Source organism: Chionomys nivalis, chromosome 7 (genome assembly GCF_950005125.1).
Source record: "Chionomys nivalis chromosome 7, mChiNiv1.1, whole genome shotgun sequence".
NCBI classification, from domain to species: Eukaryota; Metazoa; Chordata; class Mammalia; order Rodentia; family Cricetidae; genus Chionomys; species Chionomys nivalis.
Window position 1 is genome coordinate 22,218,180 of NC_080092.1, and position 24,120 is coordinate 22,242,299.

The following is a 24,120-nucleotide window of genomic DNA, read 5'->3' on the forward strand; positions in this document are numbered from 1 at the left end:
TGGCCAAAGAGTATTGTAATTAATAAAGTTTTGTATGATTATTTGGGCCTGGATGGCTCGGAAACAAATGAGCACTCTCTGGTTACAAAGGACAGACAACTTTCCTGAGAAAAACACTGTTTAAAAGTAAGAGACAGCTGGGCGGTGGTGGCGCATGCCTTTAATCCCAGCACTCGGGAGGCAGAGGCAGGCGGATCTCTGTGAGTTTGAGACCAGCCTGGTCTACAAGAGCTAGTTCCAGGACTGGCTCCAAAACCACAGAGAAACCCTGTCTCGAAAAACTAAAAAAAAAAAAAAAAAAAAAAGTAAGAGACAAAAAGTTGAGATTGAAGTGACTCCATTGGAAGACCAAAGCAATAGGTGTTCTCATTATACCATTGTACCACAGGTGAGATAATACATGCACACCTCATATACCAGCAATTTTGCATCTTCTGTCTACTTTGTCATAGCTAGAATAAATGCATACAATGCAAAATCAATGTCATTGGCATATTTTTAAGCCATAAAAACATAACCTCCACATCCTTCATGTGATGTCTTAGCCTTGTTTGCCGGTACTATAATAATCACAATTGTGAATGTTTATTTGGCATTGTTAACTTAGAGTAATATGCCACTAAACAGAAAAAAAAGTGTTTTTAACCTTGATTTTATCATGTAGTCATGGTTACTTATTCAAACTTATTCAAGTTTTTTCTGTTCTCATCTTTTTTTTTTTTTTTTTTTTTTTTTTTTTTTTTTTTGCAACCAGGGTATTTGTTCTTTCCGGGGGAATGGTTTTATCTACAGGGTGGATGAAGATAAAGAAGACATGCTTATCATATTTTCAGCTGACCCAGACAAGAAGGGTAAGTCAATATGACAGGAGACAGAGCCAAGATGCTGAAAAGGCTTAACCTGCAGGAATGACAGTAAAAATCTGAGTCTGAAACTGTATGAGTAAATCTTTATCTTATGGCTATTTTAAACAAACAAAGGCATACATAGGAAGAACAGTGAATTACAGTCAGAGAAGCTTAGCTTAGTGTCAGTTTTCTTGTTGAAGAGTTGAAATTTCACTTGACCACACTTGATAATTAGAATTCAACAAGTTTCCGTAATGGTTTAGCTTCTTGTTTTAGAAGTTGCTGTGAGGCAATATAGTTAGCATAGGTAGCAGAAGTTGTTTCTCTCCAAACTCCATTTACTTGTGATTGTTGCTTGTTTTTTTTTTTTTTTCTTTCTTTTTCTTTCTCTTTTTCTTTTCTTTGTTCTTTTTTTTTTTTCTCAGGAACTTAATATGCCACCTCAACTGGTCTGGAAGTCACAAAGATCTGTCTACTTCTGCACCTGGCATGCAAGATTAAAAGTGTGCACCACCACACCTGGTACACATAGCACTTATTCCTCACATTTCTGTATCTTTGGAAAACCTCTTCTGTCTTCTCTGCTGTCATCAGTCATCTGTTTTAGATACAATCAGTCAAAGTCATACTCAGTTCTTATCTCCTGCCAATCAGCATATCACCTTATCTCAAGCATGGCTTTGCTTACTCAAAGACCAATCCTCCATACAGGCTGATGTCACTACGTTTTTCTATTAGAGAAAGCGTTATACTTTCTCTGCAATGATGGTTTAAATTTTATTCCCTTGGAGAACACAATGTTAGTGTTTCATACTGAGAATCTGCCATTATCTAGAAAGCTTACACAATGTGGTGTGGTATCACACTTGGAAATAGAGTGGTTAAGTCACCATCATCAGCATCATTATGAAAAGCTAACAACATCAGATATCAACTTATATTACTGTAGCTGCTGGATCAAAGTACATTTGAAGTTATTCCCATGTTCTTCACTTTTTAGCTCTGTGAGTTAGTAAATTATTTTATTTTTACTACAACATGCATTTTCTATCAAATGTATCTCCAGAGACAGGGATTATGTGCTAATAATTTATTTACCAGGGGCAAGACCAAGGTAAGAGTTGAAGATACTGCTTAACATTTAAATGTCATGCTGCTATGGAAACAAAAAAAAATTTAAATGTACAGCTATTGTAAAATTCTAATGAAAAGTAGGTATAACAGGATGAATCCAGTAGAAAAATAACCTCACTGCATTGTGTTCTCAGACCACATGTTACTTTGTGTTTACTCCAGGATACTGTGCTCATGAGCAATATACAGAATGGTAAAAGTGGGGTTTAGTATATCTTCATTCCTATAGATCTCAAGAACCACTAAGTCAATTATTTGCCTAATTTATCTTCACATTTAAAATGGAATTTCATGAACTCATTCTCATCATTGTTATTGTGTCTTGTAGAGCATACATAGATTGGATTACAGAACTATGATTAGGAATGACTTAAAGGATCCTGCCAATATGGCAGATGGAGAACAGACACATCCTTTTTTATTGGAGAAACAACTAAAATTGCTACATAAATTACTTTGAACTGATCAAATGAATACATGACAGGGATGATTCGAAAGAATGGAAGGTGCACTCAAGTGGGTGCTGAGTGTAAAATAAGCTGCTTTTAGCTACTAAGCAAATGAACTTCAGAGTTAATATTTATGATCAAGCTCAACACAAGGGCAATAAAATTTACAATTAAAACCAGGTCTTAAGAAGACAGATCACTCTACTAGAAACAACGAGCCATCAGTTTGGATACTGGCTTCAAAAATGTTTATATTCTCAATTGAAATCAACATTGCTAAAACATAACTTTTTTAAAACTATCTGCAAATAAATTTAAAGGTAATCATTTATTAATGACGTTTAATCTAGCAACTCTGTTTCAAACTTTTTATGTTTTACTTAGGATGTTTCCAGAGATTACCTTTTAGGTATTTTAGATAAACGATTTTTTTTTCATCTCTAAACTCTTTTTTTTCTTCCTGGTGAACTTTGTTTCACCTGTTGCTGTCTTTCCAGGACCTTGAGTAACACTGAGTAGAAAAAAATATTGGATTCACTGTGCAGGGTATGGAATCAACATTTCTAATCCTGTTTAAAAAGAGATACTTACTGCCTAAAAGGATATTTAAAAAAGGTATTTAAAACAGGGTTGAAATCAGCAATGTGAACAACATTGAAAGGGGAAAGGAAAACAAGAAGAGATGGGACTGTGGAAAAGGAAAGGCCAGAGTTATCCATTGAAACATAAACAAAAAATTACATTATAACATTCCACATGCACCCATTTAAGATAAAATTCATCAGATAGAAAAAGTGTAAGTTATTACAATAACAAATATGCTTCATGTATAAAATAGATTGGAGGCAAAAAGAACAAAAGCAGTGAAAAAACAGAAGTTAGAATATGCAGATTATAGAAAATTGATCTCAGACCAAGTGGGTATGAGAGATAAGAAAATAAAATGAATGCCTTTTCAAGAAGATGTAATGGTCACAAGGGAGCCTGATAATAAAGCTGCAAAGCCATGAGACAGAGCTGCCTGCAAAAAGATGAAATTTACAATACGTGCAAAAAATGTCCAAAGTTGCCACAAACGATGGGCAGATAATGCGAAAGGATACAGGAAACTCAAATACCTATTGTTTTCAATACGACATCCTACAGTACTCTTCAGTAAAACCAAAATTTTATTTGAAAACACTTCTGAATACTCACCAACGTAGACCTTATTTGGAAATCAAAAATCACATGACAATAAAAAACATGACAAGATGTACCAAGTCTGTTTTCTGATTGCATTGGTGTTATTTACAAAGTTAAAACATGGTTCTTAGCAATAAAACTTCAAAATTTATAAATATGTAATATAATATTTTTGACATGTTAATCAAAAAGAATTGTAAATAAGGGCAATAAGCATTTTGAGAATATTGAGAGGAAGTTGGCTTCCATGCTGTAGTTGGAGGTTGCTTGTTTGTTCCCAGCTGCCCAGACTTGAAATAACCACACAGAAATCGTATTAATTAAATCACTGCTTGGCCTATTAGCTCTAGTTTCTTATTGGCTGTTACATCTTAACCTATTTCTATGTGCATTTCCATACGGCTGTGGCTTAACAGGTAAAGTTCCATCAGGCGTCTGTCTCGGGCAGGGCTACATAGCTTCTCACTGACTCTACCTTCTACCTTCGTTCTCCTAGCATTTAGTTTAGTTTTCTCCACCTAGCTCTATTCTTCCCTATCACAGGCAAGGAAAATTCTTTACTCATTAACCAGTGGTATTCACAGCATACAGAGCATACAGAGGGAAATCCCACATCGGCATACCATGTTTTAGATGGTGAAAATAGAACAAAATTAAAATATATTTTTAAACTTTACATTAAAAGAAGAAAGATCAAATGAATATACTCAGCCTCTAGTTAGTTCAAGACTATACAAATCAAAGGAACTGAAACATGAATACACAGAAAGAATTAAGAGCAAAGAGCTACTATGTAAGAACAGAAAATAATGAAGTAGAAAACTGGTTTGTGGAAAAAGTCAATGTCATTGTCAATTATTTTTTCAAGATAATTAGAAAGAATGAATGAAATAAAAGACATTCTAAGTATCTTTAACTAAATGACATTACTAAATGTCATTTAAGACAGATAGCATGTGACACTATGATACATTTATGTCAATGAAATCTGTGCTTAATGGGAAACTGGAAACATCCTTGAAGACAAAGACATTGAATAAATTCCTTATAGTCTTCCTTTGTTTATTTTAAGACAGAGTTTCTCTGTGTTGCTCTGACTGCCCTGGAACTCCCTCTGTAGCCCAGACTGGCCTCAAACTACGTGACTTCCTCCCAAGAGCTGGAAATAATGGTGTGTGCCACCAACATACCACTGAAACAAATGTCCTATAGGAAGTTTATAAATGAATATCTCTATCTTTTCTAAATAAATTCAGGTTGTGTCTTATCTTTTTTTTAAATTATTTTTATTCTTTTTTAATTAAAATTTCCACCTGTCTCCGTTCCCCATTTCCCTCCCCCTCCTCCCAAATATTGCCCCTCCCCCCACTCCCCTCCCCCTATCCCCACTCCTCTTCTCCTCCCCCCACTCCATTCCCCCTCCCTCTCGATACTGAAGAGCAGTACAAATTCCCTGGCCTGCGTGAAGACCAAGGTCCTCCCACTTCCATCTAGGTCCAGGAAGGTGATCGTCCAAACAGGCTAAGCTCCCACAAAGCCAGTTCATGTATTAGGATCGAAACCTAGTGCCATTGTCCTTGACTTCTCATCAGCCTTCATTGTCTGCCATGTTCAAAGAGTCCAGTTTCAACCCATGCTTATTCAGTCCCAGTCCAGATGACCTTGGTGGGCTCCCAATAAATCAGTTCCAATGTCACAGTGGGTGGGTGCACCCCTCGTGGTCCTGACTTCCTTGCTCATGTTCTCCCTCCTTCTGCTCCTCATTTGGACCTTAAGAGCTCAGACCCTTGCTCCAAATTGAGTCTCTGTCTCTATCTCGATCCATCGCCAGATGAAGGTTCTAAGGTGATATGTAAGATATTCATCAGTATAGGATAGGATCATTTCAGCTTCCCTCTCCTCAGTTGCCCAAGATACCAGCTGGGGACATCTCCCTGGACACCTGCAAGCCCCTCTAGAGTCAAGTCTCTTGCCAACCCTAAGATGGCTCCCTTAGTTAGGATATATACTTCGCTGCTCCCGTATCCATCCTTCCTATATCCTAACCATCCCAATCCCTCAAGCTCCTCCCATCCTACCCTTCTCACGTTTCTCATCCCATTTCCCCTTAACCCCAAGCCACCTCACCCGCTAGTTCCCAGTTTTTGCCCGGCAATCTTGTCTACTTCCCCTATCCAGGCGGATGACTATACGATTTTCTTTGGGTTCACTTTCTTATTTAGCTTCTCTAGGATCACAAATTATACGCTCAATGTCCTTTATTTACGGCTAGAAACCAATTATGTGTGAGTACATCCCAAGTTCCTCTCTTTGGGTCTGGGATACCTCACTCAGGATAGTATTTTCTATTTCCATCCATTTGCATGCAAAATTCGAGAAGTCATTGTTTTTTACCACTGAGTAGTACTCTAATATGTATATATTCCACACTTCCTTCATCCATTCTTCCATTGAAGGGCATCTAGGTTGTTTCCAGGTTCTGGCTATTACAAACAATGCTGCTATGAACATAGTTGAACAGATACTTTTGTCATATGATAGGGCATCTCTTGGGTATATTCCCAAGAGTGGTATAAATGGGACCTCCTGAAAATGAGTAGCTTTTGTAAAGCAAAGGACACTGTCACTAAGACAAAAAGGCAACCCACTGACTGGGAGAAGATCTTCACCAACCCTGCAACAGACAAAGGTTTGATCTCCAAAATATAGAAAGAACTCAAGAAACTAGACTTTAAAATGCTAATTAACCCAATTAAAAAATGGGGCACTGAACTGAACAGAGAATTCTCAACAAAAGAAATTCAAATGGCCAAAAGACACTTAAGGTCATGCTCAACCTCCTTAGCAATAAGGGAAATGCAAATTAAAACAACTTTGAGATACCATCTTACACCTGTCAGAATGGCTAAAATCAAAAACACTAATGATAGCCTTTGCTGGAAAGGGTGTGGAGAAAGGGGCACACTCATCCATTGCTGGTGGGAATGCAAACTAGTGCAACCACTTTGGAAATCAGTGTGGCGATTTCTCAGGAAATTTGGGATCAACCTACCCCAAGATCCAGTTGTGTCTTATCTTATACTGATATTGTGAAGCTGGTTGGTCTCCTGGGTGATATCTTTGGAACATTCCAGGGTAATTAACAACATATTCATACAAATGCCTTAAATATTTTAGAAAAGGGGCACTATCCAACTCATTTATGAACTATCTTCTAATGTTTGTAAAACCTTACAAACATTGAAAAGAAATGCATCAACTTGGAATAATATGGTACAGCATACTAATTGTTTTTATTCCATTTATGGTGACATTGTCCTATACACATTAATGAAAAGTTTAGCCGAGAAAGAAAGAAAAAAAAAAACCAGAAATAAAATCCACAAATTCACAGTTTCTGGTGTTTTAAAGCAGTTAAGATAAGATGTATTTCAAGTACATAAATCAGACTTTTATTTCTTTTATAAAATTGGTTTTTATTGAGCTCTACATTTTTCTCTCTGCTCCCCTCCCTGTGTAAATCAGACTTTTAAACTCAGCAAACCATTCAATGCAGAACATAGTAAATGTATCACTCCAGGTTGATCTTTAATTTAGAAATGCAAGGCTGGTTTAATATTTAAAAATATAATTCAGTGGGTGGTTGCACCTCTCGCGGTCCTGACTTCCTTGCTCATGTTCTCCCTCCTTCTGCTCCTCACTTGGACCTTGGGTGATCCAATGTGGGTCTCTGTCTCTATCTACATCCTTCGTCAGATGAAGGTTCTACGGTGACTTGCAAAATATTCATCAGTATGGCTATAGGCACCCACCCACTGAGACAGTGGGGCTGATCTATTGGGAGCTCACCAAGGCCAGCTGGACTGTGACTGAAAAAGCATGGGATAAAACCAGAATCTCTGAACATGGCGGACAATGAGGGCTGATGAGAAGCCAAGGACAATGGCACTAGGTTTTGATCCTACTTCATGTTCTGGCTTTGTGAGAGCCTAGCCAGTTTGGATGCTCACCTTCCTAGACCTGGATGGAGTGGGGAGGACCTTGGACTTTCCACAGGGCAGGGAACCCTGACTGCTCTTCGGACTGGAAAGGGAGGGGGAGAGGAGTGGGGGGAGGGGGAGAGGAGTGGGAGGCTGGGAGGAGGCAGAATTTTTTTTTTCAATAAAAAGAAAAAATATATATAATTCATCATAGTAAGATATTAGAAGAAAATCAGTAAATGTAGAAAATACCTTTGGAAAGAAATCATCCATTCCCAATAAAAATTCACAGCAAAGCAGGTAAAGAAGGAAACTTTTTCTCACTGATAAAGGTCATAGACAGAAAATCTACCTCTGACATCACAGTTAATGTTGAAATACCAAGCTCCCTTAGGTCAAAATATGGCAAGAATATCCACATCTTGCCCTCTGTCTAACACTCTCCGTTTAGAGGAGATTATAGCCAGATGAATTTGAGGAGATAGAAAACTTGAAAGGTAAATTTAAATTGAAAACTAATTAATTATAGCTAGTTGTGAAAGTCAAAAGGAAAGAAAAGAATGCATAGCTTTTTGTTCTCAAAACCTTCATCACTACTACATAAATCACATCTCAGAATTAACTAAAGTATTCTCTAGGAGATCAAGGAAATAAATTGGTATTTTACTTAGTTAATGGCAGATCCTTAAGAAGAAAAATGACACAGAGAAAAATAAAATCAGACCAACTCCTTCCAGATTGTACTTAAAATTGAAATTGATCTTTCTATTAGATCCCAATGTTAGGTACGTTTCAACATTTTGCTGTACTGATTACCACATTATAATATAAATTTGCTGCAAGACAACAAGATTGTTCCAAACTTTATGAAAGTTTATGGTAAAAAAAATATGAACTCAGGACAAATGGCAAAGCTTATGATGATAGGAACTTGGTAGAATAGTTTAAATGAGATGGATTTCATGGCTTAGATAATTGAGAACTGATCAAGATCCTGAATTCAAACTGTAATAATAAATATGACAATAAAAAGCACATACTTATATGCCAAGATATGTATAATAATTAAACTTTAATTTTCAATATCACCTTATAAAATAATATAACATCTAATATAAGATTTATAAGATTAAAGAAAGTTTGGTTTATACAAGCTAAGATGAGATACAGGTTCTCATCTTGTTTGTTTGTTTTAAGCTTTTATATGGACAGTTCCTAGAAAAGTATTTCTGTGCTTAATTTGGACTTTAAATTTCTATCATTTTCTTCTCCCTAGCTTAGTTCTGGCACAAACAGACTTTAGGGAAATTATGTTGATTTGACTGGTAATAAATATGAAATAATGAGTTAAATAAGTCCTTCTTCAGTTACCTCCACGTTTTGATGAATAACATAAGCTTTGTTTTTTCACTCATTGGAAGTGTTTAGTTTATTTTATTCTGAATATTATGAAGACAGAAGTCATAATAGACACTTCATGCTGATTAAACAATGGGAAGGATGAGTACATTCAAGATGTCACTGTCATGATCTCTTTCTCTGAGAAATAATTAAACTTAGACTCACCATAAAGTAAAGTAGGCATTGTGTTTATCTTGAAATGTAAAGAATGTCACAGTAAATAGGGTAAATGTACCAACATGGATTCCTGTGACACAACTTATCAAGTGTATTTATACCACTTGCTATGACATTTTATATACTCATTCACAAAAAAAACCCCCGCAAGTTTAATTCAGAGTATTCCTCCAGATTTTTTTGTGAATATAAGATAACACATATAAATCGCAGAAATTAAATTTCCTTAATTATTTTCTTTTAATTTCAATATTCTGAATACATTATACATGGATCTGTGGAATCAATCTAAATGTTTTTACCTAATTTAAAAATATATGCATGCAGTATGATAGTGTCAAATTTTGAAAATTGATTGTAACTGACAAATCTCACCTCAAAGGCATCTTTATTCCATACAAGTAAGTCTTCTGCATCATGATAGCTAAGTAGAATGATTCTGGCTATTCTTTATTTTACATTCCAAGCACAGTTCTCCTTCCCATGCCTCTTCCAGGCCCCTTCACCTCTTCCTCCAGTCTACCCCCAGCCTTCTTGTTCAGTTTTTCAGGGAAAATACTTGTCAGCTTTGTGGTACTCCTAGCGTGCTGGGTAGCAGTTCCAGTAATGACATGCTTCCCTTATTATTTAAGAGACGCCTTGGATAGAAAAGCATACGCAAAACCTCTAGATGTGTGCGTGTAGACTTATGCATGCAAACAGCATTTCCACGGCACATAGCATAGATGGGCTGTCACTTGCCTGACAATGAGTTCATGACCTTTTAAATAATGAAGGCAGTAACTGAAAAAACATGAAAAACAGCACATAGAAACAGCAAGACCTGCCTAGTTTATTCCTCAGGATTGGGAACAATATTGGTGAAAAGAATGATTTCTCATTTTTTATTTTACATCATATACACATGCTCACTTGCGTGTATTTACAGCAAAATTTGAAACTACTAGAAAAATCCTGTAACTTTAAAAAATTAAAGCCACACAATGTCCCTGTGTGAGACATCATTCAGTCGCTTTCCCAATATAGTGGTGAGCACACTCAGACACAGCAATGGAAAGAAGACAAGTGTCTCTACGGTGCTCACAGGATGACAAGCCGAACCTACGTGGTGACTGCCAGACCAATGAGAGACAGCATCTAACAAAACAAATCGAATGGAACATAAATAATGACAGTTGGGGATGTCTTCTGGCCTTCATAATTACTGCCTTATATGTGAACCTGCACACATGAGATGATGACTCACACAGATACACAAACACAGAAAGTATTAATCACCTTTTGTTTGAATTTTCCTTAGAAAATTGGTGTTCCTTTTACTGATTTGCGTGGAACTATACATGTGTAGGAAGTGGTCTCCTCTGCCCTTGCTTTCAAGGCTACCTCCCACTTTTTTTTTCTATCATTGTCAGTTTAGCTAGATTTGCAACAGTTAATAATTTTTTTCTCAACTTTTATTTTTGTATTCATATATATATATATATATATATATATATAAATTTCTGCCTCCTCCCCGTCCCCCTTTTTTTCTCAGCCTCCTCCCACTCCCCATGCCCCACTCTCCTCCCCCTCCCTCTCCAGTCCAAAGAGCAGTCAGGGTTCCCTACCCTGTGGGAAGTCCAAGGTCCTCCCCCTTCCATCCAGGTCTAGGAAGGTGAGCATCCAAATAGCTAGGCTCCCACAAAGCCAGTACATGCAGTAGGATCAAAACCCAGTGCCATTGTCCTTGACTTCTCAGCAGCCCTCATTGTCCACCATATTCAGAGAGTCCGGTTTTATCCCATGCTTTTTCAGTCCCAGTCCAGATGGCCTTGGTGAGCTCCCAATAGATCAGCCCCACCATCACAATGGGTGGGTGCCCCCCTCGCTGTCTTGGAGAAAGGGGACATGGGGAGAGACAAGTGAGAAGGGGAGGATGGGGAGAACTTGGGGGAATGGGATGGTTGGGATAATGGATGGATACATCTCTCTGGACCCCTGGGAACCCCTCTAGAGTCAAGGCTCTTGCCAACCCTAAAATGGCTCCCTAACTAAGATATATACTTCCCTGCAACAGTTAATAAATGGGACCTCTTGAAACTGAGAAGCTTCTGTAAGGCAAAGGACACAGTCAAGAAGACAAGACAGCAACCTAGAGAATGGGAAAAGATCTTCACCAACCCCACATTGGACAGAGGGCTGATCACCAAATTATACAAAGAACTCAAAAAACTAGACATCAAAATACCAAATAAACCAGGTAAAATGAGGTACAGATCTAAATGGAGAATTTTCAATAGAGGACTCTCAAATGGTTGAAAGGCATTTAAGGAAGTGCTCAGCATCATTAGCCATAAGGAAAATGCAAATCAAAGCATTTGTGAGCTTCCATCTTATACCCATCAGAATGGCCACGATAAAAAATACTGATGACAGCTTTAGCTGGAGAAGATATGGAGTCAGGGGAGCACTCCTCCTTTGATGAATTGAGTGTAAACTTGGACAGCTGCTTTGAAAAACAATGTCAGTTTCTTAGAAAATTGGGGATCAACAGACCTCAAGACCCAGCAAAATCTTGGGCATATACTCAAAGGACACATACATTTATGAAAAGGACATTTGCTCAACTATGATCATAGAAACATTATTCATAATATCCAAAACCTGGAAGCAATCTAATTGCCCCTCAACTGAAGAATGAGCAAAGAAAATGTGGTACATTTACACAATGGATTTTTACTCAATAGTAAAAACCAATGATGTCTTGGAATTTGTACTCAAATGGACAGAACTAGAACAAATCATCCTGAGTGAGGTAACCCAAACTCAGAAAGACAAACAGTATGTATTCACTCATAGTGGATATTAGACATAGGATAAACAGCCTACAGCCCACAACCCCAGAGAGGCTAGGTAGCAAGTAGGATGCTAAGAGAGACATGCATGGATCCACCTCGGAAGCAGAAATAGATAACATCTCCTGAGTAAATTAGTAGCATGAGTTGAGGAGAGGGGAGATGAAGGAAGGGGAGGGGGAGTAGGAGGAGTAAGGACATGAGACAACAGAATGGTCCAGTTGGAGGAGGGGCAGAGAAGAAGATCAAGGAAAGAGATATTGTGTTGAAGGGATCCATTATGGGGTTAGGAAGAACCCGGTTCTGAACTGACCCTGATTCTGGGAGATCCCAACAGATATTGTGGCCTCCAGTTAAAGTAGGGGTTTATGAAGGCCAGCTAAAAAATGAAGTTTGGCTCTCAGTACTTCTGATAGATCCCCACACTCTGCCTGTGATTATTTTCCTAGTCTCAATATGTGTAATAGATATGCTAGAAGGTGGCAGAATTCTAACACTGCTAACTGACTTGTGGAGTGAAGGCAATTATGGTTGGGGAGGCTAAATGGAGTCTTTTAGAGTTGTCTCTGCCAAAGAAAATTGTGAGCTAAAACCAGTATCAAATCCCTGAAGTAAGTAAAGAAATTAGTGCCACAATCAAAAACATGAAAGATGCCCGGGTGGTGGTTCCCACAGCACCTCCCTTTAACTTTTCTATCTGACGGGAAGACAGACGGATACTGGAGAATGACAGTTGACTGTCAAAAACTCAACCAGGTAGTGACTCCTATTGCAGCTGTTGTGCGAAATGTAGTGTCCTTAATTAAGCAGACCAATATCTCCTGAAACATAGAATGCAATTATTCATCCATTTAAAAATTTTTTTGATCAACTGCCTTTCCTTGGTACATGTTGATATACACCACCAGAAGCAACCCACTTTCAGCTGGCAAGGTCAACAGTATTCCAATACAATCTTACCTCAAATATATATTAACTTTCTAGCTCTGTATCATAACTTAAGTAGAGTGAAGTTGATCATCTGTCTCTCCACAAATATCACATTGGTTCACTATATTGGCAACATTGTGCTGACTGGACCAAGTGAGCAGGATGTAGCAAATGTTTTCATTAGTGGTAATACATATGTGCATCAGAGGATGGAAAATAAATCCGAACAAAATTCAAGGTTCTACTACCTCAGTGAAATTTTTAAGAGTTCAGTGGTGTGGGGCATCAGAAATATTACTTCTAAGGTGAAGGATAAGTTATTACACCTTGCCCCTCCTACCACCAAGGGAGAAGCACAGTGTTTAGTGGTCCTGTTTGGACTCTAGAGACAACACTTTGTCACTTAAGTATGCTACTAGTTTTGTGTGGTGCCTGGAATAGGAAAAGACTCTTCAGCAGAGCTATACTGGGCTGCAGTACAAACTGCTTTACTACTTGGACCATATGATTCAGCAGACCAGATGGTAATTGACACATCAGCAGCAGATAAGGATGCTGTTTAGGGCCTTTGGCAAGCCCCTATAGGTGAATCACAGAAAATATATTTTGAATTTTGGAGCAAGGCTCTATCTACCATCATGTACACACAGCTATTCTCCCTTTGAATGACAGCTCTTGGTCTGCTAGTGGACCTTAGTGGAAATTGAACATTTGACAATGGCCTACCAAGCTTTCATGTGACTTGAGATGACCATCATGAGCTGGGACTTATATCACCAAGGATGTGACAGCAGCAATCTGTTATGAGATGGAAATGCTATATATGTGTTTGGGCTTGTGCAGTTCCTCAAGGCACAAGCAAACTACATGAAGATGTTGCCCAAATAATTATAGTTTCTATCCCTGTTACGACGCTGTCTGTTGCCAAACATGCACCTATAGCCTAATAGGATTCTCTTCCTTGGTTGGTCAAAGAAGAGAAGAGTGGGGCCTGGTTTACTGGTCATTCTGAATGTTCTGCAGGCACCACCCAGCTGCAGCATCACAGCTCATTTCTGGGATAACCCTGAAAGACAGCAGTGAAGGAATATGTCCACAGTAAGTAGAAATTTGAGCAGTACACGTGGACATGTGTTTTGTTTGAAAGGAAATATGTACAGATGTACAATTGCTTACTGATTCATGGGCTGTAGCCAATGGTTTAGCTGGATGATCAGAGACTTTGAGTGGAAAGTTGGTGAGAAAGATGTCTGGGGAAGAAGTATATGGATAGATCTCTCCAAATGGGTGAAGGCTGTGAAGGCACTTGTGTCCCATGTAAATGTTCATCAAAAGGAGACTTTAGCTAAGGAGTTCAGTAATCAAGGAGATGGGATGACCCATTCTGTGAACAGTCAGCCTCTTTCCCCAGGCATTACTGTCATTGCCCAATGGGCCCATGAACAAAGTGGCTATGGTGGTAGAGACAGGGTATAAACACAGAGACATTCATTGGTCAACAAAAAAGTCCACCATACACCTAGACTGACCTGGCTACAGCTGATACTGAGTGTCAGATCTACCAAAAGTAGAGACCAACATTGAGCCCTGGATATAGGGATATGGATATGGGGATATGGATATGGCATCATTTATCTGGTGACCTTTAAGTGACCTGGCAGTAGGTTGACAACATTGGACTATTTTTTCATGGAAAGGACAGTGCTTTGTCCTTACTGGAATATACATTTATTCTTGTTTCACATTTGTCATGTAATAATTTCACAAAAATCACCATATGTGGACTTATAAAATACCCTATGCACCATCATGATGATATGTCATACGGTATTGCTTCTAAAAAAAAAAAAAAAAAAAAAAAAAAAAAAAAAAAAAAAAAAAAACCAAAATATCTACCTCACTTAGGAGTCAGAGGACTGCAACAGTTGGTCAAGACATTGAACTCTACTAGTCTTATGTTCCCCACCATCTTGTAGCTGCTGGCAGATGGAAGGCTAGAATGGACTTTAGAAGACACCATTACAAAGCTTCGAGTGGCAGTGCAGGATTATATGGGGTCCATATTTGCAGGAGTATATGGGACAGGAGGCAGTATATGCTTTAAATCATCTTCCAATATATGGTAAAATTTTATCTTCTCCCATAGTGAAGATTCATAAGTCCAGGAATCAAGGTGTGGAAAAGGGAACAATTCTACTCACTGGGACAACCGTAGTGACCCAGTAGGAAAAACAATTTCCTTCTGCTCCTTGACCTTAAGCTCTGCTGGCCTAGTTTTGGTTCCAGAGAGGAGTGCTCCAGTGTGGAGTCACAAGAAACATTCCATTGAACTGGAAGCTTAGAATTCTACCTCATCAATTTGTGCTTCTGATGACCTCACTCCAATGGACTAAGGGATAACAGTTGTGGGAGGGGTGATTAATACAGATTATCAAGGAGAAATTGGATTGTCTTTCCATAGTGGAGGTATGAATGATTATGTCTGGAGTGCAAGAGACCCTCTACAGCATTTTTTGGTGCTATCATTTCTTATGATGAAAGTCAGTTGGAAACTGCAGCAATTTAATCCAGGCAGGGTGTCTGAAGTCTCAGACCCATCATGGATGGGATTATGAGTCATGAGTACACGAAAATATCCAAAAGGCACTTGCTGAGTTTGGGGTAAATATGAAATCTGTACTAAGGAAAGGTAGTTATAAATACCAGTTAAGGTCATGTGACCAGTTGCAGAAATTGAACATTATAATTGAAATGAAAGTTTCTGTCTTATTTATAAAAGTGTATTTGAAAAGATGTTTGTCTTTTCATCAGTTTCTTTAGCGTGTGGTGTAACATCAATTAAGAAAATATCAATGGTTAACATATTTGTTTGAGATATTAAAAAGAAAGTCCCTAAAGAGACCTTGTCACCTATCATAAATTTGTGACGTGGTGAATGAGAGATAGGTATATCATGGCAGGCATAAATATGACCTGGTTAAATATGTAATGTGTTTGCAATTGTATGTGGGATAGTTATATAATGTTTATATGTAACTATGACCTGGCTATTCTTTTCATTCGAAAATCAGGCATGACATAAGGAGATATGATGATTATGAATGCAGTTAACAAGGGCAAAACTGTGATGGGTACTCTGATTTTAAACTTGACTACATTTAGACTTAACCAAGACTCAAATGGGTAGGCACACCTGTGAAGGAACTTTTCTTAATAAAATTCTTTAAAGTTTGAAGTGGGACTTTGGGAAGACAAACATTTATTCTTGACCTCACGTTCTGTTCACAATGCATATGAAGGACATGAAAGAAGAAGATTCTCTCTACTTGTCTACTTGCTCTTCTCTCAATAGCAAACCCATCTTTTCACCAGAATTAGAGCATATTCCTTCATTATTCTGGAATTTACCAAAAATCAGCTGAGACATCCAACCTCTGAAACTGAACAACTGCTGGATTCCTGGACCTTTCATTCATAGTTAGACATTGTTTGATTAGGTAGACCAATGCCTGTAATTTTCCCAATAATTTCCGTTTCTCTATATAGAGAGGTATTCTTTTTGTAACTTATGCTGCTCTCGAGAAGCCTGATGAATACAGCAGGCATGCATGTGTGTGAGTGTGAATGCTTTAAGATTCTTTGGGAGTTGATATAAAGACACAGATTTCTACAAGTTGATGTCTCAATTGTGGTTATTTGCTTTGCATATCAAGCAAATAAGAGTACAATATTTATAACTAAATTATATAAAACAATTAGTTAAAATTGTGTGCAGATACCAAAAAAGAAGAAACAATTAAAAGGCTGAGGAACTTGTAATTTTTGATTGTTATTGTTTTTCCCATGATACATCAAGGGCTTTAAAAGAAATGAGGGCTTAGAGCAGAGCTGAGCATTTCCCTTCAGCCTGCTGGTTCCTATTTCTCCCCTACTGTCTTTAGCATGCTAAATTTTGTCTTTATGCTTGTCAGTCATTAGTGCTTTTCTAAGATAATTTTTCACAGTTTAAACAAAAAGGAAGGAAAGTGAGCCATTGTATGAAAATATTTGTTCTTTTTAGAAAAGTGAAATAAGGTTTTTTTTTTTGTGTGTGTGTGTGTGAAAATATCTGTTTCTGCCTTTTTTTCCAAGACTTAGATACATGACCCTTAAATAGTGAGTTTGGAAATCTAATGAACAAGGAAGCAAAAAGTCCATAAAAGTCATGCAGTAAGCCAAATGTCAATGTCTGCCACCATTTTGTCTAACACTTCAACTGTGCCTCTAAGTTATAAATACTGTTATTTAGCTGCAGAAAAAATATTACACAGATTACCAGTTTAATAATGGTATGGATTGGGATGACTGTTGTTGATTTGATACTGTGTTCACACAAATTCAATTTATGTGATGACTGCTTTACAAGTCAGCACCCCTGGGCTACAGTACACAGTTCTTTTCTCAGTGCATACAAGTCAGCTCCCCTAGGCTACAATACACAGTTCTTTTCTCAGTGCATTATTGTCTTATTTTTATCATCAACAATCACTTCGTTGTTTTTTATGTATAAGTGGTCATCCTCTGTTGATGTAGGAGTGTCTTCTGTCTATGTGTTATTTTCATTGGGTAAATAAAGAAGCTGCCTTGGACTTTTGATAGGCCAGCCCTTAGGTGGGTGAAGAAGACAGAACAGAATTGTGGGAGGAAGAAGGCAGAGACAGGCAAATGACATGAAGCTCTGGCTCAAGATGGATGTAGGTTAGAATCTTCCTGGTAAGCCACGACAGATTATTAGAAATGGGTTAATCAAGATGTGAGAATTAGCCAATAAGAGGCTGGAACTAATCATCCAGGCAGTGTTTAAATGAATACAATTTGTGTGTTGTTATTTCAGGTGTAAAGCTAGCCGGGCAGGACAAAGAGCAGGCCCACCGCTCCATTTACACTCTGTAGTGTAGATAGGCCTCCTGTAATTAAGTAGAGGGGTAAGAACAAACCCAAAATTTCAGAAGATAACATTCTACTGCAAGTCTGTATCCAACACTACATACAGCTTTTATAAGTGCCCTGAAGCTTGCATACTCAAACCATAGTATTATGTACTACCTGTGTACTGACCTTGGAGTCTGTAGCGAAAGTACTGAATACTCCAAAGTCCCTAAAGTCATATGAGGCAGTTCTGTAAAAGAAGCCATTAAATAGAATGCTGTCTCTTAGCCTTAAGTAGAGTCAGAAGGGATATTAGTTTAAAGCATGAGGTAAGCTTCACCCTCCAGGAAGCCAGCTTAACATTAAATACATATTGTCCTGTTGATTCAGCTTCCTCTGGAGACCCATGACTGACACAGCAAATATATTCAATCACACAAATGAGCCCAGTTTTCTCAGTTTAAATATAAAATCTTATCAAATGCATATGCTTATGTGTTTGTCCTGAGTGAGTGATGTGACCTTGCAATGACAAGCATATATGTATGCAACTGTGTGGGAGGCAGTATCCAACACATAAGAAAATACTACAACTGGGACTTAGATAAAAGGTTTCCAGAAGGAAATACATTTACATAATTTAAGATATTAAATTAGTTATTATGTTTAATGAAATTAGAACAATGTCTGGTACATAATAAGTACTATATAAATGTTCCTCATCTTCTCATTATTATTATAATTATCAGCATAGTCATTGGAAATCATAAAGCAAATTGACACTGAGATGATTAAAAAAGGGACACCTTTGTTCCTGAAGCTGCCTGGCATATGTTTTAAGGCAATAAGCCATCAACTCCACTAATGGAACTAATAGGTTAAGTTTCCCTTGTTGCCTGAATTATTTCCCTGAGAAAATTAAATTTTCATAATAGAAAATCTAATTTTATCTCCAGTAAGTTGGAAATCTTAATTAGTGACACAAAAGCCATGTTAAAATTACTTAGATCAGGAATAAACACATCATTATACCAAAATAAACAAATTGAAGTGCTACTGTAGTTTAGTTGACATTGGGAAAAAAAAAAGATAGAAATAGGCAATTTCAAAAAGCAAGAAAAAACATTAGTCCCATAAATTAAATTGATTAACTTTCATACTTAATCAATCACAGGCATAAATCTTACACAATCTGCTGGTGACCTCAGTCATTCTGTTTAATCATGCACACCAATAGCAGTGTAATGCCTGATTTTCCAATTAAAACAACTTTGCAATTAGATCTAATTATCGTGTTCCAATTAAATAGGTTAAATGCAGCAGTATTCAATAAATTTAAGCCCCATACTTCTCTCTTGGTAAAAAGGTTCTCTAAAATTGCTTGAATACATAATCCTTTTGGTGCCATGGCTTAACAAAAGGAAGATGGAAAGGTCAACAGCTTGGGTATGAAATACCATAAGCCAGACATGGTAGAGAAGAGCAAGCATCCCGAGTTTCTCAATTATCCCCTGGATAAACCCTTTCTTATAGCCCCATTATGGATATGATCACCAGGTGTTCCGTTAAAGGAGCATCTACCCTTTTTTTTTTTAATTTTACAAAAGAGACTACATCTCATCTTTGAGTCATGTAGTCTTAGTATGAATTCTTTAAAGATCATAAGTGAAAGAAATATTGTTTGTTAGGAATGGGAACTGATAAATACTACTTCCTACAGACTCTGCTTAAAATATTATACAATAAATCTCCTCTTAAAGCATTTTGGAGGAAGGAGTGTAGTTAAGATATTATTGTATTGTCTTGGCTTTCTTCATTTGTACAGTTATGAATTTAGGACTCCCTCTTAATTTTCAATACAAGTTCTATTAAATATAGTTTAGTGAATTTCTCTCTCTTCAACTGAATGACCCAATAATCATAGAGAATTATCCATCTTTGAGAAGATAGCCACATACACAAAACTGTGTCAAGAGATCTCTATTTTAAGTTAAGCAAATGGTTCTGTTCTAGGTTCATACCTAAGATATATAAATCATGGGTGTGGAAGAGGCATCTAGAGTTAACAAAACTTCTATATATTCAATTTACCTTTAAATTCTGTGAAGTTTCTGAAGCCTCCAACCTAATATTGTGAATCATATAAAAAATGTTAACATAATTGTTGTATAGTACCAGGTAGTATTCCCTCCTATTTTGAGAATGGTATACTTTTAAGCATGATACATACTTTTTTTTGAGACAGGGTTTCACTGTAGCTTTGAAGCCTGTCCTGGAACTAGCTCTTGTAGCCTAGGCTGGCCTCGAACTCACAGAGATCTCCCTGCCTCTGCCTCCCTTGTGTTGTTAACCTCTTGACGCCTCAGATTATTTAGTTGTAGGAGAACAGCTAACATCTTAAAGATTCATGGAACTAAAAACCAAATTTTAGGAAGATTTTAATATAAGGATAAGGATATGGAATAAAAGCAGCTAAGAAAAAAAGCATGCATTTTTTTATTCATTGACAGTCCTGTGTTCTTCCTCCATTGGAGAGCAGACAGTGCCCATTAATGAAGGGCATGAATGAAGGGATCCAGAATCCACAGGCATAAATGTCTGCTCATTTACTATTTCCTGGTATAATCTTCAAGGATTTGCTCATCATTTCTTTGCCATAGTTCCATCATATCTAAAACATTTTAATTTCACAGGTTTGTTTCACACATTAAAGGATACGAACTTCACAAAGAACATAAGAGGTTCACCTGCTGTCAGGACATGCTCAGTGGAGTGTGGTCAGTACATGTTGTCCTTCTGTTTTTTTGTTTGTTTGTTTGTTTTCAGATAGATTTTAAAACATTTTGAAGGTTTTAGCAAAATTCTTATCAATTTATGTCTCACAGCTACTCACTCAGTTTTTTTACCCACAAAGACTTTCATCGTTCCAGTATCTCCCAACATATTGTGTTACAAGTAATAAACCTCTTCTTCATGGATCTAGAAAATAAAACTTATCTATGTGATATACATGGTGACATTAAAAACAGATATTCATAGATGGGAGAGAAATATTCATCTACTATTCTAAGTGCTAATAATATAATTAAATAAGTGTAAATGTATCAACGGACATGTAAGAACTTGCTTGAGTACCTAGGCTCAACCTACAGTTCTATGAAAGAAATGAAGAGTTAAAGCAATTCTAAGTCTTTGAAAGCAATGCAATTGAAATATTTCCTAGTAACAGAAAATAATCTGACAGATTCTGACTCTAGAATTGGTGATAAATATTTTAATGGGTTCATTCCAATATTGAGAATATAAACTTAAGAGTTAAAAGCTAAATAAAGACATGATTATGAAAATGTGAATGTCAACTTTGCTGTTGTACTGGAGGAAATGTTTTGAGACTTGAGGACATTTGATGCTAAATCCTTCTCCTAATTCTGGATCACAACATCTGTGTTCATTATGGTTGATACTCTAAAATGGGTACTGAAGCAGTTTCTGAAAGAGTTGCTGCTTTAGACAAACGAAATGAAGGTCATAAAATAAACCCTTCTCAGACTTCATGTCTTGATCTTAATGGACATTTTCTGCAGCACAGAAAATGGAAGAGCAAATAACAGAAACCTTCAAGTGGACATGGTGGATTGAAAGCACAAAGGTGGAAAAGGAGAAGTTGTCTTCTTGAAGCACATCTTACCTTCTTCCTGGCAAAGTTATGAGAAGAAATTAAAACAGAGGCTAATTTTATGGGACTTTCCAGAGAACAGAAGTTTTACTTTATGGAAAGAGGGAAAAACCAGAAAGCACATGAACCACCCATCAATCTAATCTTTGTAAAAACCTGGACTAATTTGTGTGTTTTGCAAGCTGAATAGAGGGTACAGACCATTGTTATTGAAAAGTATTAGTACTATCTACTTTAAATGCCAAATATTTGCAAAAATGTGCTACATACATACATGCAGAGAGAGAGAGAGCGAGAGAGAGAGAGAGAGAGAGAGAAAGAGAGAGAGAAAGTCCTATAACAGCAAGAACTCATGGCCCTCATATGGCATAAAATATTTTTAATCACACATCAAAAATATGCTTATGGAAATACCTTCCAAACTCTAAACAGAAGGGATAAAATATATCTGCTTTAAAAAAGATCCCAGTGGTGTTGGTACCCTTAACTCCATAACTCCTTGTTTCTCCTGCCTTCATCTGTCAACAGGCAATTTTTTCAGGAAAGCATCCAATTCTGGACCGTCAATGTTCTCCCAAACACAATAAATGATTTCTTCACACAATCTTTGCTTTCTAGCAATTCAAGAAGGAATTGGTTCACTTTCCAAACCTGCGCAATTTATAAGTGGTCAACTATCATCAAGAGTAATGCTCCTCCAGGTTGACAGAAATTATGAATTTTCCCACAAAGAAACTGTTGGAGTCATCAGAGTCCCACCCATACATCATTTTATCATCAGGGCCTACGTTCCAAATACTACTTGTTGGCTGGGCTTCAATAGTGAGATGCCAAGCCTATCAATGTTTATTCAGCAGTTTGCAAGAAAAATGGGGGCATAAGTCATGATTAATAGCCAGAACACCACCTTTGCTTATTCTATGACATTTCTATAGAATCTTCCATGGAATGATTGCTGTACTGTCTAAGAGTTCTAAGAACCCTCTTGTTTAAGGGGATTCTGTTCACACTGGCTCCTGGTGATTTCAAAACTCATCAAATAGAAAATAAATCCATAAACGAGATGAAGTGGACTGTGCAGCCCACTGTTTCCGATTTCCTGTGCACTGTTTGGAAATGGAGGCATAAATTTCAAGCGATAGAAAAGTTCTTGCTAAAATAAGTAGGAAGTCCAAGGAATGATTAAGGTTGAACAATTTGATTTGGGGTCATGGTGGAAAAGTGAGATTAAGAGGAATAAAATTAGAAGATGAAATGGATTTAAAACTATGCTTGCAACAATGAAAAGTTTGGGTATTACTTCCCATACTGAGAAACATCAGAGAAATTTGAGAAAAGGGGTTAATGAATTCAACTTCCTTTATTGACAAAGATTAAGTACAAAGAAAGAAACTACAGGGATAAAAGACTTGGCACAGACCCACTTAATCCAAATGACTGGCAATAGATTCTGTGCTAATTCTTGAGTTCTGCAGTGTGATGTAAAAAAGTAGATCGGGTTTAACAGGTAAAGAGTATGTCTTGAGGATTTTGGTAGACCAGATGGATTGGGAAGAAATGGACTGGAAAGGGAGTGCTTTTGATGATGTTTCTTCATAGACAAAAATGCTAATTTAAAAAATGTGTGTGTGTGTGTGTGTGTCTGTGTGTGTCTGTGTGTGTACATGAGTATAGTGTCTGTGGAGTCCACAAGAGGGCTTTGGATCTCCTGAAGCTGGAGAGGAGACTAGTTGTGAATGGTACTAGGAACAAAACTCATACCTTCTACAAACAGTAATACTCTTAAACATAGTGTTATCTTTCTAGTCACAAGACACTGAATTTTATTATGAATGAATTTTTGGAGATTTTAAATGTAACTATGGGGAGAGGTAGCTGAAGTTGGGGAGCACTCGGGTGGCAGTGTGCAAACTGACAGCAGCTGAAACCTGCTGAAAACTATGAGGCTGACTTTAGTGAGGACTTCCAGAAACGGAGGATCATATGGAGTCTGAACTGCCCATCTGTCACAGTTAGGCAAAGCCTTTACTAGTGAACCTGTGTTGCAGTTGTTTGCGTTTTTAGCCGAGACAGTCCTGTGGAGATCCTTAAATAACCCAGGCTCAACAGAAGGTCAGTTTTTGAAAACTGACAGCAGGGTCCTGTTGTTGAAAAAACAACATCCACACCGTTTATTGAATGTAGGGAGGTGGAGCTGGTACCTGCATGGAGCCTTCACCCCTATGTTCTAGTCCCTTTGGAGTGACCAACAAGTGGTTTATGTTAAGGCAAAAGTCATGAGACAGAGCCCATGACATACACTGCCCGATAGCGAGAACCACAGATTGGATAGCTCAAATACTTAGTGTGCCCTGTTTATCATCCTCATGGGGGCTTTCTTCCACACCAGATGGGAGTAGATGCAGAGACCCACAGTCAGACATTATGCAGAGAGAGAAAAAAACCTGAAAATCTTCTCTGGATCCCTCCACTAGGAAATTGGGAACCCTTGCAGAAAAGCGGGAGGAAAGACGGTAGGAGTCAGAGGTGATGGACACCAGAGGAATATAGCCTACTAAATCAGCTCAGTGGGGCTCATGTGGGCTCACAGAGACCAGA

The 24,120-nt window shown here is 37.5% G+C and overlaps 1 pseudogene; it reads left to right on the forward strand.

Annotated features, from left to right (window-relative positions):
• Positions 1-776: 776 nt before the first annotated feature.
• Positions 777-14,587, forward strand: LOC130876786 (uncharacterized; annotated as a pseudogene).
• The last annotated feature ends 9,533 nt before the right edge of the window (positions 14,588-24,120 follow it).